This window comes from Arachis hypogaea, chromosome 15 (assembly GCF_003086295.3).
Source record: "Arachis hypogaea cultivar Tifrunner chromosome 15, arahy.Tifrunner.gnm2.J5K5, whole genome shotgun sequence".
Lineage (NCBI taxonomy): Eukaryota > Viridiplantae > Streptophyta > Magnoliopsida > Fabales > Fabaceae > Arachis > Arachis hypogaea.
This window is the reverse complement of record NC_092050.1, coordinates 128728994-128748620: the sequence shown is the minus strand read 5'-3', so window position 1 is coordinate 128748620 and position 19627 is coordinate 128728994. Positions and strand designations below refer to the sequence as shown.

At 38.9% G+C, this 19627-nt stretch overlaps 1 non-coding gene across 1 annotated transcript; it reads left to right on the top strand.

The window, feature by feature from the left end:
• Positions 1–8554: 8554 nt before the first annotated feature.
• LOC112753094 (small nucleolar RNA R71) lies at positions 8555–8662 on the top strand. The gene has a single exon (XR_003177493.1). It is a non-coding gene; the product is annotated as a small nucleolar RNA R71 (small nucleolar RNA).
• The last annotated feature ends 10965 nt before the right edge of the window (positions 8663–19627 follow it).

Genomic DNA, 19627 nt, shown 5'->3' with positions numbered 1-19627 from the left:
CTCTCAAATAAGCCTCTAAGGCCGTAAAGATAATATACAAAAAGACGTGAGAGTAACTATAATAAGGTAAATTAGAAATAATCCAAAGAGGAACCATACTCCGCTCTGTCACCATATCCGCAATCTCACCAAAGTAGATTACGACCTGCATCTGAAAAATAACAACAAAGTATGGAATGAGAACCGGGGGTTCTCATTATGGTAACAGTGCCCAATGATGTAAGATGTAAGGCTCCGGGATGCCGAAGGCAATCCTAGAACTTCACATCACATATTGATATTCAAGCTTAGGATAAATATAAATAAATAAAGAACTTAAACCATAAACTGGGTTATCTAAAATTAGGGGAATTCTAACTAAACTAGTCACACCACTGTATCCCATAGCCCTCGCCAACCTACCCTCCGTGTGATCCCATCGCCACCGCCTACCCAACCTCCTCAACACCAGACAATCACAATTAGTGCAAGCAAGTAAAACACAGATAATATTCATATACAACAAGTAATTCAAGAAGCAAGTAGGCATGTTATACAATTAGGCAAACTCAAGTAAACAAAGCAAGCAAGCAGAAAGAAGATACACATGATGAATGTCTGACCTATTGGCTATGATATAACATGTTGGTTATTGTGCCAAACCCGACAGCAAATCCAGTCGACAACTCCCGAATCAGTCTCTCTATTGCACATAAGAAGGAAAATTCCGAGTGAGAGTGCCCTACCACCTTCACCTTTAAGAGGAAAATATTCCGAGGGACAGTGCCCTACCACCTTTCTCTGGTTTTCGTATGATTCCATGTGTTAGTGCCCTACCACCTTGCAATCAGAGAGAAGTCGCATTTTTAGGAGGAATAGTTTCGAGGGATGAGTGCCCTACCACCTCCTTTCAGAGGGAAATATTCCGATGGAGAGTGCCCTACCACCTTCCTCTGGTTGCGAGAAATATGAGTGAGAAGCCCAGCTTCAACTCTCACATCTGAACGTAGGCGGGATACTGCCACAGCCCCTACAACGGAGAACAATACAAATTGTAATCACATAATCAATCTCAGAGGCCACTCCTCTTAATATTTCCACTCATACTCCTCTTAACATTTCCACTCATACTCCTCACAACCATCATCAAGTCATAAATTCTATTCCAAACTCTTAGTTCATCAATTTCTCAAATTCGTTATCAGCAATCACCATATTCACCACTCTTCCTTCTCTCTCAACTAACTCCTCCTCACTACACCAGAAACCTAAACCTCCGTTTGCTAACTTTTCAAGGGAAAACCCAACTTAAACCCCTAGGACCTTTACCATATTTCAATGCACTAAAATAATCCCAATAGTCCTAAAATGGTGTTATAGAAGCTTACAACCTTGTCGAGAAGGTGAAATAGTTGAAAACAAAGTTAAATTTGTGAAACAGGGCGTGTGCGTCCACATAGGGGTGTGTGTGCGCACGCCCAGGAAAATTTTGAAAGTGTGCGTACGCACAGGGGTGTGCGTGCGCACAGGTACTAAAATTCATAAAGTCTGTTTACTTGCACAAGCTGTGCAAGCGCCCCCAATAAACGACCCTTCCCGACTGTGCGTGCGGACAGGGCTGTGCGTCCACACAGGTCGCAACTCTTCATTGATGTGCGCGCGCACAACCTATGCTAGCGCTGCTACCAGAGCCCTTTCCGTTGCCTGTGCATACGCACAGGTCTGTGCATCCATAATGAATAACATTTTTGCAGGGTTGTGCGTGCGCATAAGGCTGTGCGTCCGTACATATCAGAAAATTCTGAAATTCTGCACTTTGCAGAATTTTAGATTTTTGGCACCAACTTTGAATAATCACAACTCCCTCTACATAAGTCCATTTTCCTCAAACTTTATATTACTTTAAAGCTCTTAAAATCATCTTTAATTTAAAATAAATTCCAATAAATTTTGAAAATCGAGTTAAAAGTTATGATCAAACAAAGTTCACCAAAAATCCATTTTTACCAAAGGCCTTAAAACTCCAATTTTTCCAAAACTCACAATTCAAAACCAAACCAACCACAATCCAAAAATTACCAAAACAACATAAAAGCCCATGCCCTTTCTTTTCCAACTCAACCATTGGTGCATGAAATCGTGATCGTTCATTCCTTGGAAACGGCACTAAAAACTTAATACGCACGTTCATAATATTAATTCTTTGTCACAACTTCGCACAACTTCCCACGGAGATTGTCGGCTTGAAGCAAGCTATGGTCACCTTGTAAATCTCAGTCAGGCAGATTCAAATGGTCATAGAGTTTTCATAATTAAAATATAATTAAAATATAAAATAGGATAGAAATACTTATGCAATTCATTTGTGAGAATTTCAGATAAGCGTATGGAGATGCTTTTGTTCCTTCTGAACCTCTGCTTTGCTACTGTCTTCATCCAATTATTCATACTCCTTTCCATGGCAAGCTTTATGTAGGGCATCACCGTTGTCAATGGCTACATCCCGTCCTCTTAGTGAAAATGGTCCAAAATGCGCTGTCACCACACAGCTAATCATCTGTTGGTTCTCGAATATGCTGGAATAGGATTCAGTAATCTTTTTGCGTCTGTCATTATGCCCAGCACTAGCGAATTTGAAGCTCGTCACAGCCATCCCTTCCCAGATCCTACTCGGAATACCACAAACAAGGTTTAGACTTTCCGAATCTCAAGAATGGCTGCCAATAGTTCTAGCCTATACCACGAACACTCTGATCATGAATCAGGAGGCTAAGAGATATGCATTCAAGCTTGTTTTCATGTAGAACGAAAGTGTTTGTCAGGCACGCGTTCATAAGTGAGAATGGTGATGAGCGTCACATAATCATCACATTCATCATGTTCTTGTGTGCGAATGAATATCTTAGAGAAGAAATAGGCTTGAGTTGAATAGAAAAATAGTAGTTCTTTGCATTAATTCATGAAGAACAGCAGAGCTCCACACCTTAATCTATGGTGTGTAGAAACTCTACCATTAAAAATACATAAGAAAAAGGTCCAAGCAAGGCCGAATGGCCAGCCCCCTTAAACGTAATCAATGATCAAAAGTGATACAAAGAATCTAAGATGATCCAAATATCTATAAACACAATAGTAAAAAGTTCTATTTATACTAACTAGTTACTAGGGTTACAGAAATAAGTAAATGATGCAGAAATCCACTTCTGGGCCCACTTGGTGTGTGCTTGGGCTGAGCATTGAAGCTTTCACGTGTAGAGTGTCTTCCTTGGAGTTGAACGCCAGTTTGTAACTTATTTTTGGCGTTTAACTCTGCTTTGCAACTTGTTTTTGGCGTTTAACGCCAGAATAGGGCAGAAAGCTGGCGTTAAACACCAGTTTGCATCGTCTAAACTCGGGAAAAGCATGGACTATTAAATATTGCTGGAAAGCCCTGGATGTCTACTTTCCAACGCCATTGAGAGCACGCCATTTGGACTTCTGTAGCTCCAGAAAATCTACTTTGAGTGAAGGGAGGTCAGAATCCAACAGCATCTGCAGTCCTTCTTCAACCTCTGAATCAGATTTTTGCTCAAGTCCCTCAATTTCAGCCAGAAATTACCTTAAATCACAGAAAAACACACAAACTCATAGTAAAGTCCAGAAATGTGATTTTTATTTAAAAACTAATAAAAATATACTAAAAACTAACTAAATCATACTAAAAACTATGTAAAAACAATGCCAAAAAGCGTATAAATTATCTGCTCATCACAACACCAAACTTAAATTGTTGCTTGTCCCCAAGCAATTGAAAATCAAATAGGATAAAAAGAAGAGAATATACTATAAATTCCAAAATATCAATGAAACTTAGCTCCAATCAGATGAGCGAGACTTGTAGCTTTTTGCCTCTGAACAGTTTTGGCATCTCACTTTATCGCTTGAAGTTCAGAATGATTGGCATCTATAGGAACATAGAATTTAGATAGTGTTATTGATTCTCCTAGTTCAGTATGTTGATTCTTGAACACAGCTACTTTATGAGTCTTGGTCGTGGCCCTAAGCACTTTGTTTTCCAGTGTTACCACCGGATACATAAATGCCACAGACACATAACTGGGTGAACCTTTTCAGATTGTGACTCAGCTTTACTAAAGTCCCAATTAGAGGTGTCCAGGGTTCTTAAGCACACTCTTTTTTTTTTTGCTTTGGACCTTGACTTTAACCGCTCAGTCTCAAGTTTTCACTTGACACCTTTACGCCACAAGCACATGGTTAGGGACAGCTTGGTTTAGCCGCTTAGGCCAGGATTTTATTCCTTTAGGCCCTCCTATCCACTGATGCTCAAAGCCTTGGATCCTTTTTATTACCCTTGCCTTTTAGCTTTAAGGGCTATTGGCTTTTTGCTCTTCCCTTTTGGTTTAAAGAGCTTTTGTCTTTTTCTGCTTGCTTTTTCTTTTTTTTTATGTTCGCCATTTTTTTCTGCAAGCTTTTGTATTCACTGCTTTTTCTTGCTTCAAGAATCATTTTTATGATTTTTCAGATTATCAATAACATTTCTCCTTTTTCTTTATTCTTTCAAGAGCCAACATATTTAACATTCATAAACATAAAATTCAAAAATATGCACTGTTCAAGCATTCATTCAGAAAAACAAAAAGTATTGCCACCACATCAAAATAATTAAGCTAGTTTCAAGGATGAATTCGAAATTCATGTACTTCTTGTTCTTTTGTAATTAAAAGCATTTTTTATTTAAGAGAGGTGATGAATTCATAGGACACTCATAGCTTCAAGACATAGACACTTAAACACTAATGATCATGTAATAAAGACACAAACATAAATAAACATAAAGCACAGTAAACGAAAAATAGAAAAATAAGAACAAGGAGATTAAGGAACAGGTCCACCTTAGTGAGGGTGGCGTCTTCTTCCTCTTGAAGAACCAATGGTGTTCTTGAGCTCCTCTATGTCTCTTCCTTGTCTTTGTTGCTCCTCCCTCATAGCTCTTTGATCTTCTCTAATCTCATGGAGAATGATGGAGTGCTCTTGGTGTTCCATCCTTAGTTGTCCCATGCTGGAACTTAATTCTCCTAGGGAGGTGTTGATTTGCTCCCAATAGTTTTGTGGAGGAAAGTGCATCCCCTGAGGCATCTCAGGGATTTCATGGTGAGGAATTTCCTCATGCTCTTGTTGAGGTCCATGATCTCTTGTTTGCTCCATCCTTTTCTTAGTGATGGGCTTATCCTCATCAATGAGGATATCTCCCACTATGTCAATCCCAGCCGAATTGAAGAGGTGGCAAATGAGGTGAGGAAAGGCTAACCTTGCCAAAGTGGAGGACTTGTCAGCCACCTTGTAGAGTTCTTGAGGTATAATCTCATGAACTTCCACTTCCTCCCCAATCATGATACTATGGATCATGATGGCCCGGTCTACAGTAACTTCAGACCGGTTGCTAGTAGGAATAATTGAGCGTTGAATGAACTCCAACCATCCTCTAGCTACAGGCTTAAGGTCCGGTCTTCTCAATTGAACCGGCTTGCCTCTTGAGTCAACTTTCCATTGAGCTCCTTCCACACATATGTCCATGAGGACTTGGTTTAACCTTTGATCAAAGTTGACCCTTCTAGTGTAGGGGCGTGCGTTTTCTTGCATCATTGGCAAGTTCAACGCGAACCTTACATTTTCTGGACTGAAATCTAAGTATTTCCCCCGAACCATTGTAAGCCAATTCTTTGGATTTAGGTTCACACCTTGATCATGGTTCCTAGTGATCCATGCGTTTGCATAGAACTCTTGAACCATTAAGATCCCGACTTGTTGAATAGGATTAGAGAGAACTTCCCATCCTCTTTTTCTAATCTCTTATCGGATCTCTAGATACTCGCTCTTTTTGAGCTTAAAAGGAACCTCTGGGATCACCTTTTTCTTGGCCACAACTTCATAAAAGTGGTCTTGATGGACCTTTGAGATGAATCTCTCCATCTCCCATGGCTCAGAGGTGGAAGCAATTGCCTTCCCTTTCCTCTTTCTTGAGGTTTCTCTGGCCTTAGGTGCCATTGATGGTTATGGAAAAACAAAAAGCGATGCTTTTACCACACCAAACTTAAAAGGTTTGCTCTTCCTCGAGCAAAAGAAGAAAGAAAGTAGTAGAAAAAGAAGAAAATGGAGGAGATGGACGGAGAGATTGTATTCGGCCAAGAGGGAGAAGTGGGGGTTGTAATATGTGAAAATGGAGTAGTGTTGAGGGGTTTATATAGGGGTGGGGTAGGTGGGTAAGTTTCGGCCATTAGGGTTGGGTTTGGGAGGGAAAAGAATTTGAATTTTGGAGGTAGGTGGGGTTTATGGGGAAGAGTGGATGGATGTGAGTGGTTAAGGGTATTTGGGGAAGAGAGTTATGAAAAGGTGTGAAGAGGAGAGAAGAAGAGGTGGGGTAGGTGGGGATCATGTGGGGTCCACAGATCCAGTGGGGTCAAGGACTTAGCATCCCTGCTCCAATTAGGCGTGCAAAACGCCCTTAGAATGCATGTCTGGCGTTAAACGCCAGCTTGCTGCTTGTTTCTGGTGTTTAACGCCAGCTTGATGCTTCTTTCTGGCGTTAAACACCAGTCTGGTGCTTGTTTCTGGCGTTTAATGCCAGCTTGATTCTTCTTTCTGGCGTTAAATGCCAGTTTGATGCTTCTTACTGGCGTTTTAACGCCAGTAAGCTCTTCCTCCAGGGTGAGCTATTTTTAATGCTGTTTTTCATTCTGTTTTTTATTTTTCATTAGTTTTTGTGACTTCACATGATCATCAACCTAAAGAAAACATAAAATAGAAATGGAAAATAAATAGATATAATTAAATAACATTAGATTGCCTCCCAACAAGCGCTTCTTTAATGTCAATAGCTTGACACTGGGCTCTCATGGAGCCTCACAGATGTTCAGAGCATTGTTCGGACCTCCCAACACCAAACTTAGAGTTTGAATGTGGGGGTTCAACACTGTGGCCTCCCAATACCAAACTTAGATTTTGACTGTGGGGGCTTTGGTTGACTCTGCAGTGAGAGAAGCTTTTCATGCTTCCTCTCCATGGTTACAGAAGGAGATCCTTGAGTTTTAAATACAAGGTAGTCCTCATTCAGTTGAAGGACCAACTCTCCTCTGTCCATATCAATCACAGCTTTTGCTGTGGCTAGGAAGGGTCTTCCAAGGATGATGGATTCATCCTTATCCTTCCCAGTGTCTAGGATTATGAAATCAGCAGGGATGTAAAGGCCTTTGACCTTTACTAACATGTCCTCTACCTGTCCATAAGCCTTTTTCATGGATTTGTCTACCATCTCTAATGAGATTCTTGCAGCTTGTACCTCAAAGATTCCCAGTTTCTCCATTATAGAGAGTGGCATGAGGTTTATGCCTGACCCCAGGTCACACAGAGCCTTCTCAAAGGTCATGGTGCCTATGTTACAGGGAATTAGGAATTTACCAGGATCCTGTTTCTTTTGAGGTAAAGTGTGCTGAACCCAGATATTCAGTTCATTAATGAGCAATGGAGGCTCGTCCTCCCAAGTCTCATTACCAAATAACTTGGCATTCAGCTTCATGATTGCTCCTAAATACTGGGCAACTTGCCCTTGAACAAAGTCTTCATCTTCTTCAGAAGATGAATAGTCATTAGAGCTCATGAATGGTAAAAGGAGGTTCAATGGAATCTCTATGGTCTCTAGATGAGCCTCAGATTCCTTTGGTTCCTCAAAGGGAAACACCTTATTGGTCAGTGAACGTCCCAGGAGGTCTACCTCACTAGGATTCACGTCCTCCTCCTCCTCTCTGGGTTCATCCACACCAAGTAAGGTAATGGCCTTGCACTCTCTTTTTGGATTCTCTTCTGTATTGCTTGGGAGAGTACTAGGAGGAGTTTCAGTGACTCTTTTACTCAGCTGGCCCACTTGTGCCTCCAAATTTCTAATGGAGGACCTTGTTTCATTCATGAAACTTAGAGTGGCCTTAGATAGATCAGAGACTATATTTGCTAAGCTAGATGGACTCTGCTTAGAATTCTCTGTCTGTTGCTAAGTGGATGATGGAAAAGGCTTGCTATTGCTAAACCTATTTCTTCTACCATTATTAAAGCCTGGTTGAGGCTTTTGTTGGTCCTTCCATGAGAAATTTAGATGATTTCTCCATGAGGAATTATAGGTGTTTCCATAGGGTTCACCCATGTAATTCACCTCTGCTATTGCAGGGTTCTCAGGATCATAAGCTTCTTCTTCAGAAGATGCTTCTTTAGTACTGTTGGATGCAGCTTGCAATCCATTCAGACTCTGAGAAATCATATTGACTTGCTGAGTCAATATTTTATTCTGGGCCAATATGGCATTCAGAGTATCAATTTCAAGAAATCCCTTCCTCTGAGACGTCCCATTACTCACAGGATTCCTTTCAGAAGTGTACATGAACTGGTTATTTGCAACCATGTCAATGAGTTCCTAAGCTTCTGTAAGCGTTTTCTTTAGGTGAATGGATCCACCTGCAGAATGGTCCAGTGACATTTTAGCTAAGTCAGACAGACCATCATAGAATATATCCAGGATGGTCCATTTTGAAAGCATGTCAGAAGGATACTTTTTGGTCAGTTGCTTGTATCTCTCCCAAGCTTCATAGAGGGATTCACCTTCTTTCTGTTTGAAGGTTTGAACATCCACTCTAAGTTTGCTAAGCTTTTGAGGAGGAAAGAACTTGGCTAAGAAAGCTGTGACCAGCTTATCCTAAGAGTTCAGGCTATCTTTAGGTTGAGAGTCCAACCATATTCTAGCTCTGTCTCTTGCAGCAAACGGGAAAAGCATAAGCCTGTAGACCTCAGGATCAACCCCATTGGTCTTAACAGTATCACAGATATGCAAGAATTCAGTTAAGAACTGAAAAGGATCTTCTGATGGAAGTCCATGAAACTTGCAATTTTGTTGCATCAGAGAAACTAATTGAGGCTTTAGCTCAAAATTGTTTGCTCCAATGGCAGGGATTGAGATGCTTCTTCCATGTAAGTTGGAATTTGGTGCAGTAAAGTCACCAAGCATCTTCCTTGCATCGTTGTTGGGTTCGACCATGTCTCCTTCTTTTTTGAAAATTTCAGTAAAGTCCTCTTCAGAGTGTTATGTTTTAGCTTCTCTTAGCTTCCTCTTCAGAGTCCTTTCAGGTTCCGGATCAGCTTCAACAAGAATGTTCTTATCCTTGCTCCTGCTCATGTGAAAAAGAAGAGAACAGAAAAGAAGAGGAATCCTCTATGTCACAGTATAGAGATTCCTTTTTGTGACTAGAAGAAGAAAAGAACAGAAGAAGAGAAATTCGAACACAGAGAGAAGAGTGGGTTCGAATTTTTGAGTAGAAGAGAAGTGTTAGTAGATAAATAAGTAATTAGAAGGAGATGAGATAGGGAATAATTCAAAAATAAAATAAAATAAAATAAAAATATTTAAAATTAAAGTTAACATTCGAAAATTTTAAGAAGAAAAATAAAATAAAATTAAATTAAAATTTAAAACAAATAATTAATTAAAAAGGAATTTTGAAAAAGAGGTTAGTGATTTTCGAAAATTAGAGAGAGAAAATTAGTTAGGTAGTTTTGCAAAAGATAAGAATCTAACAAAAAGATAAGATTAATTGAAAAAGATTTGAAAATCAATTTTGAAAAGATAAGAAGTTAGAAAAGATTTTGAAATTGATTTCGAAAAAGATGTGATTGAAATTTATTTTGAAAAAAAAATTAAAAAGATTTGATTTTGAAAATTAAAATTGATTACTTGACTAACAAGAAACAAAAAGATATGATTTTAAGATTTAAAGATTGAACCTTTCTTACTAGGCAAGTAACAAACTTAAAATTTTTGAATTAATCAAATTAATTGTTAGTATTAATTTCGAAAATATGAAATAGAAATAAGAAAAAGATTTTGAAAATAAATTTTGAAAATTTCGAATTTATGAAAGAAAAAAATGAAAAAGATTTGATTTTTGAAAAAGATTTGAAAAAGATAGAATTTTTAAATTGAAAATTTGATTTGACTCATAAGAAACAACTAAATTTTAAAAATTTTTGAAAAACTCAACTCGAATTTTCGAATTTTATGAGAAGAAAAAGGGAAAGATATTTTTTTGATTTTTGAATTTTTAATGATGAAAGAGAAAAACAATGAAAAGACTCAAAACATGAAAATTATGAATCAAAACACACAATGCATACAAGAACACTTTGAATGTCAAGATGAATACGAAGAACACTTTGAATGTCAAGATGAACATCAAGAACTTATTTTTGAAAATTTTTAAGAAAAGAAAAACATGCAAGACAGCAAACTTAGAAATTTTCAAACTTTAGACACTAACAAATTGAAAATGCATATAAAAAACAAGAAAAGACACAAAACATAAAAATGCAAAGATCAAACAAAGCAAATCCTCAAGAACAATTTGAAGATCAATGAAGAACATTTGATGAATTTTCAAAAATTAAAGGGAAATTAAAACACATGCAATTGACACCAAACTTAAAAATTGACACTAGACTTAAAGAAGAAATATCAAATTTTTGGTTTTTATGATTTTATTAATTTTTTTTTTTGAAAATTTTCCGAAAATAACAAGAATAAAAACAAAAACTTAAAATTAAAATAAAATTACCTAATCTGAGCAACAAAATGAACCGTCAGTTGTCCAAACTCGAACAATCCCCGGCAACGGCGCCAAAAACTTGGTGCACGAAATCGTGATCGTTCATTCCTAGGTAACGGCGCTAAAAACTTAATACGCACGTTCATAATCTTAATTCTTTGTCACAACTTCGCACAACTAACCAGCAAGTGCACTGGGTCATCCAAGTAATAAACCTTACGTGAGTAAGGGTCGATCCCACGGAGATTGTCGGCTTGAAGCAAGCTATGGTCACCTTGTAAATCTCAGTCAGGCAGATTCAAATGGTCATAGAGTTTTGATAATTAAAATATAATTAAAATATAAAATAGGATAGAAATACTTATGCAATTCATTGGTGAGAATTTCAGATAAGCGTATGGAGATGCTTTTGTTCCTTCTGAACCTCTGCTTTGCTACTGTCTTCATCCAATCATTCATACTCCTTTCCATGGCAAGCTTTATGTAGGGCATCACCGTTGTCAATGGCTACATCCCCTCCTCTTAGTGAAAATGGTCCAAAATGCGCTGTCACCGCACGGCTAATCATCTGTCGGTTCTCGATCATGCTGGAATAGGATTCAGTAATCCTTTTGCGTCTGTCACTACGCCCAGCACTCGCGAGTTTGAAGCTCGTCACAGCCATCCCTTCCCAAATCCTACTCGGAATACCACAGACAAGGTTTAGACTTTCCGGATCTCAAGAATGGCCGCCAATAGTTCTAGCCTATACCACGAACACTCTGATCGTGAATCAGGAGGCTAAGAGATATGCATTCAAGCTTGTTTTCATGTAGAACGGAAGTGTTTGTCAGGCACGCGTTCATAAGTGAGAATGGTGATGAGCGTCACATAATCATCACATTCATCATATTCTTGTGTGCGAATGAATATCTTAGAGAAGAAATAGGCTTGAGTTGAATAGAAAAACAGTAGTGCTTTGCATTAATTCATGAAGAACAGCAGAGCTCCACACCTTAATCTATGGTGTGTAGAAACTCTACCGTTGAAAATACATAAGAAAAAGGTCGAGGCATGGCCGAATGGCCAGCCCCCTTAAACATGATCAATGATCAAAAGTGATACAAAGATTCTAAGATGATCCAAAGATCTATAAACACAATAGTAAAAAGTTCTATTTATACTAACTAGTTACTAGGGTTACAGAAATAAGTAAATGATGCAGAAATCCACTTTCGGGCCCACTTGGTGTGTGCTTGGACTGAGCATTGAAGCTTTCACGTGTAGAGGTCTTCCTTGGAGTTGAACTCCAGTTTGTAACTTGTTTCTGGCGTTTAACTCTACTTTGCAACTTGTTTCTGGCGTTTAACGCCAGAAGAGGGCAGAAAGCTAGCGTTAAATGCCAGTTTGCATCATCTAAACTCGGGCAAAGTATGGACTATTATATATTGCTGGAAAGCCCTAGATGTCTAATTTCCAACGCAATTGAGAGCGCGCTATTTGGACTTCTGAAGCTCCAGAAAATCCACTTTGAATGCAGGGAAGTCAGAATCCAACAGCATCTGCAATCCTTCTTCAGCCTCTGAATCAGATTTTTGCTCAAGTCCCTCAATTTCAGCCAGAAATTACCTGAAATAACAGAAAAATATACAAACTCATAGTAAAGTCCATAAATATGATTTTTATTTAAAAACTAATAAAAATATACTAAAAACTAACTAAATCATACTAAAAACTATGTAAAAACAATGCCAAAAAGCGTATAAATTATCTGCTCATCAACCATCCATAATTCCAATTACACTACTCAATACCATCAAATTTCTTACTCATCAACATCCAAAACCATCATAAATAATTTTTAACCAACATCAAATATCAACAACTACTTCAAATCCTCATCACTTACCTCAACATTATCAAATATTATCCACATTCATATTACCACACTCAACATACACACTCACCAACATCAACCAATATCACAATTTATAATTAGCACCAACAACATCAATATTCTTCATCAACCTTTATAATCATTAAGTACCAACAACATCATTAATCATTCATCAATCCTTAAATACCAACAACCTCATCAACAATGCTAATCATCAATACTCAGCAACACCACAATTCCCAATAATCATCCTCAACTACAATAATCCAATACAACCCACAATTATCATCAATTCACATGTAATTATTCATACACCAACAACATTCAATCCTATCTTAGGGTCAACTAGCCTAAGTATCCATGAACATTACATATTACATAAAGGAAACCGAAACCATTACCTTGGCCGATTCCCAAATGCACCAAATACCAAAACGAAACCACCAAGCTTGATCCAAAGCCTCAACCAACTCCAACAAACACCAAAACTCAATCTAACATCACATATACATACCAACATCAAAACCTAAGATACACAAAATAACTAAACACAATGGTTTAGTGAAACCTTACCCTACCCAACGTGATTAAGGGTAAAGTCCAACATTTACCCGCTACTAGAGATCACCTAAACAAGCAAAACCACAAAATCTACTCAAAAACCAAACATAAAAACGCAGAACTGCTAGGGCACGAAACTGGAGAGTGAACAGCGATATCTTCCCATAAAAACTTAGATGGAAAGGAAGAGCTCTTCAAGAGCTTCGCGTGGCCACAAACGGCTTGTCAATCGGAGCTTCGGATCAAAAGTTATGGTTCCCGGAAGGTGGAGGTGAAAAGAGCACTCTCTCTTCTTCCTCTCTTCACTCTAACCGAACTCTCTCTCTCTCTCTCTCTCTCTCTCTCTCTCTCTCTCTCTCTCTCTCTCTCTCTCTCTCTCTCTCTCTCTCTCTCTCTCTCTCTCTCTCTCTCTCTCTCTCTCTCTCTTTGTGCTGAAATGAGCTTCCTTGGCTCATTTACTCACTTATATATGTTGGACCTTGGGCTCAGTCCAACCCGTTAGCATTTTTGGTCTGTTTGGCCCACTTTGGGCCAAAACCTTTAAGATTAGTGTCCGGTTTTCGATTCTAAATTATTTTTCTCCTTTTAAAACAATAAATTACTTTCCAAAATATTATTTTCTAAAATACGCAGTGCTGGACAGACCAGAGCCAGTACTGCCAGCTTAATCGCCAGTATGCATTTTTACAAAAACTGTTCGAAAGAAATACATTTTCCAACTCAGAAAAATTCACTGAAACCAAATTTCTCATTTATATTTTCAATTCAAAACTTCTAAATTTTGAATATATTCCGGTCACTAAAATTATTTTATTAAAACGGTTTTACGTGAAAACACGGGTTCTTACATGTGATACTGTAAAGACTAATGGAGTTAATCCTGAAGTCTACAAGCTGATGCTTTTCCCCTTTGCTCTAAGAGACAAAGCTAAGTTCTGGTTGGATGCCCAACCTAGAGAGAGTCTTGACTCTTGGGAAAAGCTAGTTAATGCTTTTTTTTCTAAGTTCTTTTCTCCTCAAAAGATGAGCAAGATTAGAGTGGAAGTTCAAACTTTCAGACAAAGAGAAGGTGAATCCCTCTATGAAGCTTGGGAAAGATACAAGCAGCTGATCAGAAGATGTCCTCCTGACATGCTCTCAGAATGGTACCTCATAGGCATGTTCAATGATGGCTTGTCTGAGATATCCAAGATCTCCTTGGATAACTCTGCAAGTGGATCTCTCCACTTAAAGAAAATGCCTACAGAAGCTAGAGAGCTCATTGAGATGGTTGCAAACAACCAATTCATGTACACCTCTGAGAGGAATCCTGGAAATCATGGAACCTCTCAGAAGAAAGGAGTTCATGAAGTTGAGACTCTGAATGCCATCCTGGCTCAGAATAAGATCTTGACCCAAGAGGTCAACATGATCTCTCAACATCTCACTGGGATGCGAACTGCACCTGGCAGTAATCAGGAAGCTTCTCTTGAAGATGAAGCTTATGATCCTGATCAACCCACCATGGAGGAGGTGAATTACATGGGATAAGCCTATGGAAACACTTACAACCCTTCATGGAGGAACCATCCTAACCTCTCATGGAAGGATCAACAAAAACCTCAGCAAGGTTTCAATAACAACCAAGGTGGTAGGAACCAGAATAGGTTCAATAACAGACCACCATTCCCATCTTCTCAAGGGAATATGGAGACTTTTAAGCAGAGCCTTTCTGACTTAGCTACTCTAGTCTCCAGCCTCACCAAGACCACTCATAGTTTCATTAATAAAACAAGGTCCTCCATTAGAAACTTGGAGGTACAAGTTGGTCAACTAAGCAAGAGGATCCCTGAGATCCCTCTAGACACTCTTCCCAGTAATACTAAGGTTAATCCTAGAGAAGAGTGCAAGGCCATAACCATAGAGGTTGAGGCCGAATCGGAGGAGAATGGGAAGGCATTGAACGCCAGTGAAGAAGCCTTCACTGGGCGTTCAATGCCCACTAGCCCAGGGAAGCTGGCGTTCAAGGGCATCCCTGCTGGGCGTTCAATGCCTAGAATGCTAGAGGGACTGGCGTTGAACGCCGGTCATAGCACACCCTTTGAGTGCTCAAAGCCTACTCAAGAACCCTCTAGCCCAGAACCAAAAGAAACCATAAAGAAATTGAGGTTATTTTGAATTGCTAAGTTTAATCAAAATTTAAATATCTTTTGGCCACTATGAATGCTAATTTGAGTTGTGCACAATTCTATTTATTTCAGGTAGCATTTGGATGGATTTGACAGAGTTTTGTAGCAGAAAAGGAAGAAAGTGAATGATGCTGTAAATCCTGACCTTCTTGCACTCAAACGGAAATAACTTGAGCTACAGAGGTCCAATTGACGTGATTCTAGCGACATTGGAAAGCTAACTTCTAGGACTTTCTAATGATATATAATAGTGCACATTTCTCCTCCGGCAACCTCTGCATCCTCCACGTTGAACTTGGTTCCTGCCAAGTTCAGCGTGGATTTGAGAACTCCCAGGGAAGCACACGCTGCCTTCTCCACGCTGAACTTGGGAAAAGTCAAGTTCAACGTGGATTCAAAGGAACACGCTAAAGACCACTCTGCCTTCTTCACGTTGAACTTAGGAAAAGCCAAGTTCAGCATGGAGCTTAACGAATCCAATGGTCCCTACGCTCCTCAAGCCCTACACGGATCAATCAAATTAATTTTGATTTAACTTTTATTTTATTTACAATTTAGAAAAGATATTATTTTAGTTTTAGAAATTATATTTTACATTAATTAGGATTAGATATAAAAGGGAAAAGAATCAGCCCTTCGGGGTTTTCTCTTCTCTTCTACCTCATTCCACAATTTACAGTTTTTCAGAATCCTTATTTTCTCTCTGAACCATGAGCAACTAAACTTCCACTGTTAAGGTTAGGAGCTCTGTCTATTGTATGGATTGATAATATTATTTTTCTATTTTAATTCATATATTGATTTATGATTCAAGAATTGTTTTCATTCTTTATCTTATGAATTTGGGTGGAACGGAAGTATGACTCTTCTTCTAATTGAGTTCTTGTATAACTTGGAAAAGCTCTTTACTTGAACAACAGCTTAAAAGCAATTTCTCTTAAATTCTAATTATCTGTACTTAACGGGATACGTGACATATAATCCTCTCATATTTGGGCGATTAGGGTTTTTGTGGCATATAAACTAGAATTAAGCTTCACCCTCTAATTGGAATCAGGTGACCAAGGAATTGGCGGTTAATGAATTTTAGGGGAGACTAAAAAGGTCTAAGAAATTATGGTTTAGTCACATATAGTTTGCCATGAATTAAATCCTGCATGATTAAAATAGTTAGTAAGAAAAGTCAATCGGAAAATAGATATCTTTGAAGCCTTAACTGCTTTCTCCATATATTTCACAAACCGTTTACTGCTTACTCTCTGATTTACTGAATTTACTGTTTAATACTTTTGAATACCAAAACACTCTTTTCTATTTGTTTGACTAAGCCAATCACTTAACCATTGTTGCTTGATCCATCAATCCTCGTGGGATCGACCTTCACTCACCTGAGGTATTACTTGGTACGACCCGATGCACTTACCGGTTAGTTTGTGGACTTTAAATTCCGCACCAAAGACCATGAAGAAGTCATATGTCTTAGTGGTGGATGTCTTGGTTAAAGTTGAAAATCACTACATCCCTGCAAACTTCATTGTCTTAGACATAGGAAAGGATGAGGATGATTGTGTCATCTTTGGAAGACCTTTTCTTGCCACAGCTAATGCTATCATTGATGTGGCTAAGGGAGAACTAACCCTAAAGTTAGGGGAGGATCACATCTTATTTAAGATGCCTCAACCCAATTCTCCCTCTAAAAGAGAGATAACAGTACAATACTTAGTGTGCCAACCCTCTCTTTCTGTGCAGAGCTCTACAGAGCCCCCAGACATTAATTCTAAGTTTGGTGTTGGGCAGCCCTCAACAAGCTCTAAGCACAAAGGTACTAAAAATAAAGTACCTAAAGGCTGGAAGGACAAAAAAGTCCCAACTGAAAGCCTCTCACCTGGCATGAGAGTTGTCTTCACTAAGAATCCAGTCCTACCATATACAGTGAACCGTGTCCTGTCTCTAGAGCATGTAGAGCTCATTCATGAGAGGACAGGAAGAAAATTCACTGTCAGGGGCGAAAATATGAGCCCATACTCACCTCCTTAAGGAGCTGAAGGTCAAGCTAGTGACTTTAAAAGGGTGTTTGTTGGGAGGCAACCCAACTTTACTCAACCATTTATTTTCTTTTTGTTTTTCCTATCAGTTGTCAGAGTCATGATCATGTACATCAGTCAAGAGACAGGATTCACAGCAGTAAAAACAGAACACTCCAAGTGAAGTGCCAAAGTTAAATACCAGCCAGGAAGCCCTGCTGGGCATTCAACGCCCCAAGAGGGGAGCATTGCTGGCGTTGCACGCCAGCCAGGGAGCAGCCCCTGGGAGTTCAAACACCAGTGCAAAGGTGGCACGCAGAAACTGTGATCATCAACAATGGCGCCAAAGACTTCGAGCTCTCAAACCTGAATCACACTTTGTCACAATTTCGCACAACTAACCAGCAAGTGCACTGGGTCGTCCAAGTAATAAACCTTACGTGAGTAAGGGTCGAGCCCACGGAGATTGTCGGCTTGAAGCAAGCTATGGTCACCTTGTAAATCTCAGTCAGGCGGATTCAAATGGTTATATTGAATTGATAATTAAAATATAAATAAACTATAAACTATGATAGAGATACTTATGTAATTCATTGGTGAGAATTTCAGATAAGTGTACAGAGATGCTTTCGTTCCTCTTGAACCTCTGCTTTCCTGCTGTCTTCATTCAATCATTCATACTCCTTTCTATGGCAAGCTGTATGTTAGGCATCACCGTTGTCAATGGCTACATCCTGTCCTCTCAGTGAAAATGGTCCAATGCGCTGTCACTGCATGGCTAATCATCTGTCGGTTCTCGATCATACTGGAATAGGATTTACTATCCTTTTGCGTCTGTCACTACGCTCAGCACTCGCGAGTTTGAAGCTCGTCACAGCCACCCCTTCCCAGATCCTACTCGGAATACCACAGACAAGGTTTAGACTTTCTGGATCTCAAGAATGGCCGTCCATGGATTCTAACTTATACCACGAAGACTCTGATTAAGGAATCCCAGAGATACTCATTCAATCTAAGGTAGAACGAAAGTGGTTGTCAGGCACGCGTTCATAGGGAATGATGATGAGTGTCACGATCATCACATTCATATTGAGGTGCGAATAAATATCTTAGAATCGGAATAAGCTTGAATTGAATAGAAAAACAATAGTACTTTGAATTAATTCATGAGGAACAGTAGAGCTCCACACCTTAATCTATGGTGTGTAGAAACTCTACCGTTGAAAATACATAAGAACAAGGTCTAGGCATGGCCGAGAGGCCAGCCCTCCTAAATGTGATCAATATGATCCTAAGATGAACTAAAAATCATAAGATGTCTAATACAATAGTAAAAGGTCCTATTTATATCAGACTAGTTACTAGGTTTACAGAAAATAGTAAATGATGCAGAAATCCACTTCCGGGGCCCACTTTGGTGTGTTCTTGGACTGAGCTTGAAGCTTTCACGTGGAGAGGTCTTCCTTGGAGTTAAACGCCAGTTTGTAACGTGTTTCTAGCGTTTAAGTCTTCTTTGCAACCTGTTTCTGGCGTTTGACTCCAGAATTGGGCAGAGAGCTGGCGTTCAACGCCAGTTTGCGTCATTTAAACTCAGGCAAAGTATGAACTATTATATATTTCTGGAAAGCCCTGGATATCTACTTTCCAACACAATTGAGAGCGTGCCATTTGGAGTTCTGTAGCTCCCGAAAATCCACTTTGAGTGCAGGGAGGTCAAAATCCAACAGCATTAGCAGTCCTTTGTCGGCCTCTGAATCAGATTTTTGCTCAGCTCCCTCAATTTCAGCCAGAAAATACCTGAAATCACAGAAAAATACACAAACTCATAGTAAAGTCCAGAAATGTGATTTTTAATTAAAAACTAGTAAAAATATAATAAAAACTAAGTAAATCATACTAAAAACATACCAAAAACAATGCCAAAAAGTGTATAAATTATCCGCTCATCACAACACCAAACTTAAACTGTTGCTTGTCCCCAAGCAACTGAAAATCAAATAGGATAAAAAGAAGAGAATATACTATAAATTCCAAACTATCAATGAAACTTAGCTCCAATCAGATGAGCGGGACTAGTAGCTTTTTGCCTCTTAAATAGTTTTGGCATCTCACTTTATCCATTGAAGTTCAGAATGATTGGCATCTATAGGAACTTAGAATTTAGATAGTTATTGATTCTCCTAGTTCAGTATGTTGATTCTTGAACACAGCTACTTTATGAGTCTTGGTCGTGGCCCTAAGCACTTTGTTTTCCAGTATTACCACCGGATACATAAATGCCACAGACACATAACTGGGTGAACCTTTTCAGATTGTGACTCAGCTTTGCTAAAGTCCCCAATTAGAGGTGTCCAGGATTCTTAAGCACACTCTTCTCTTTTT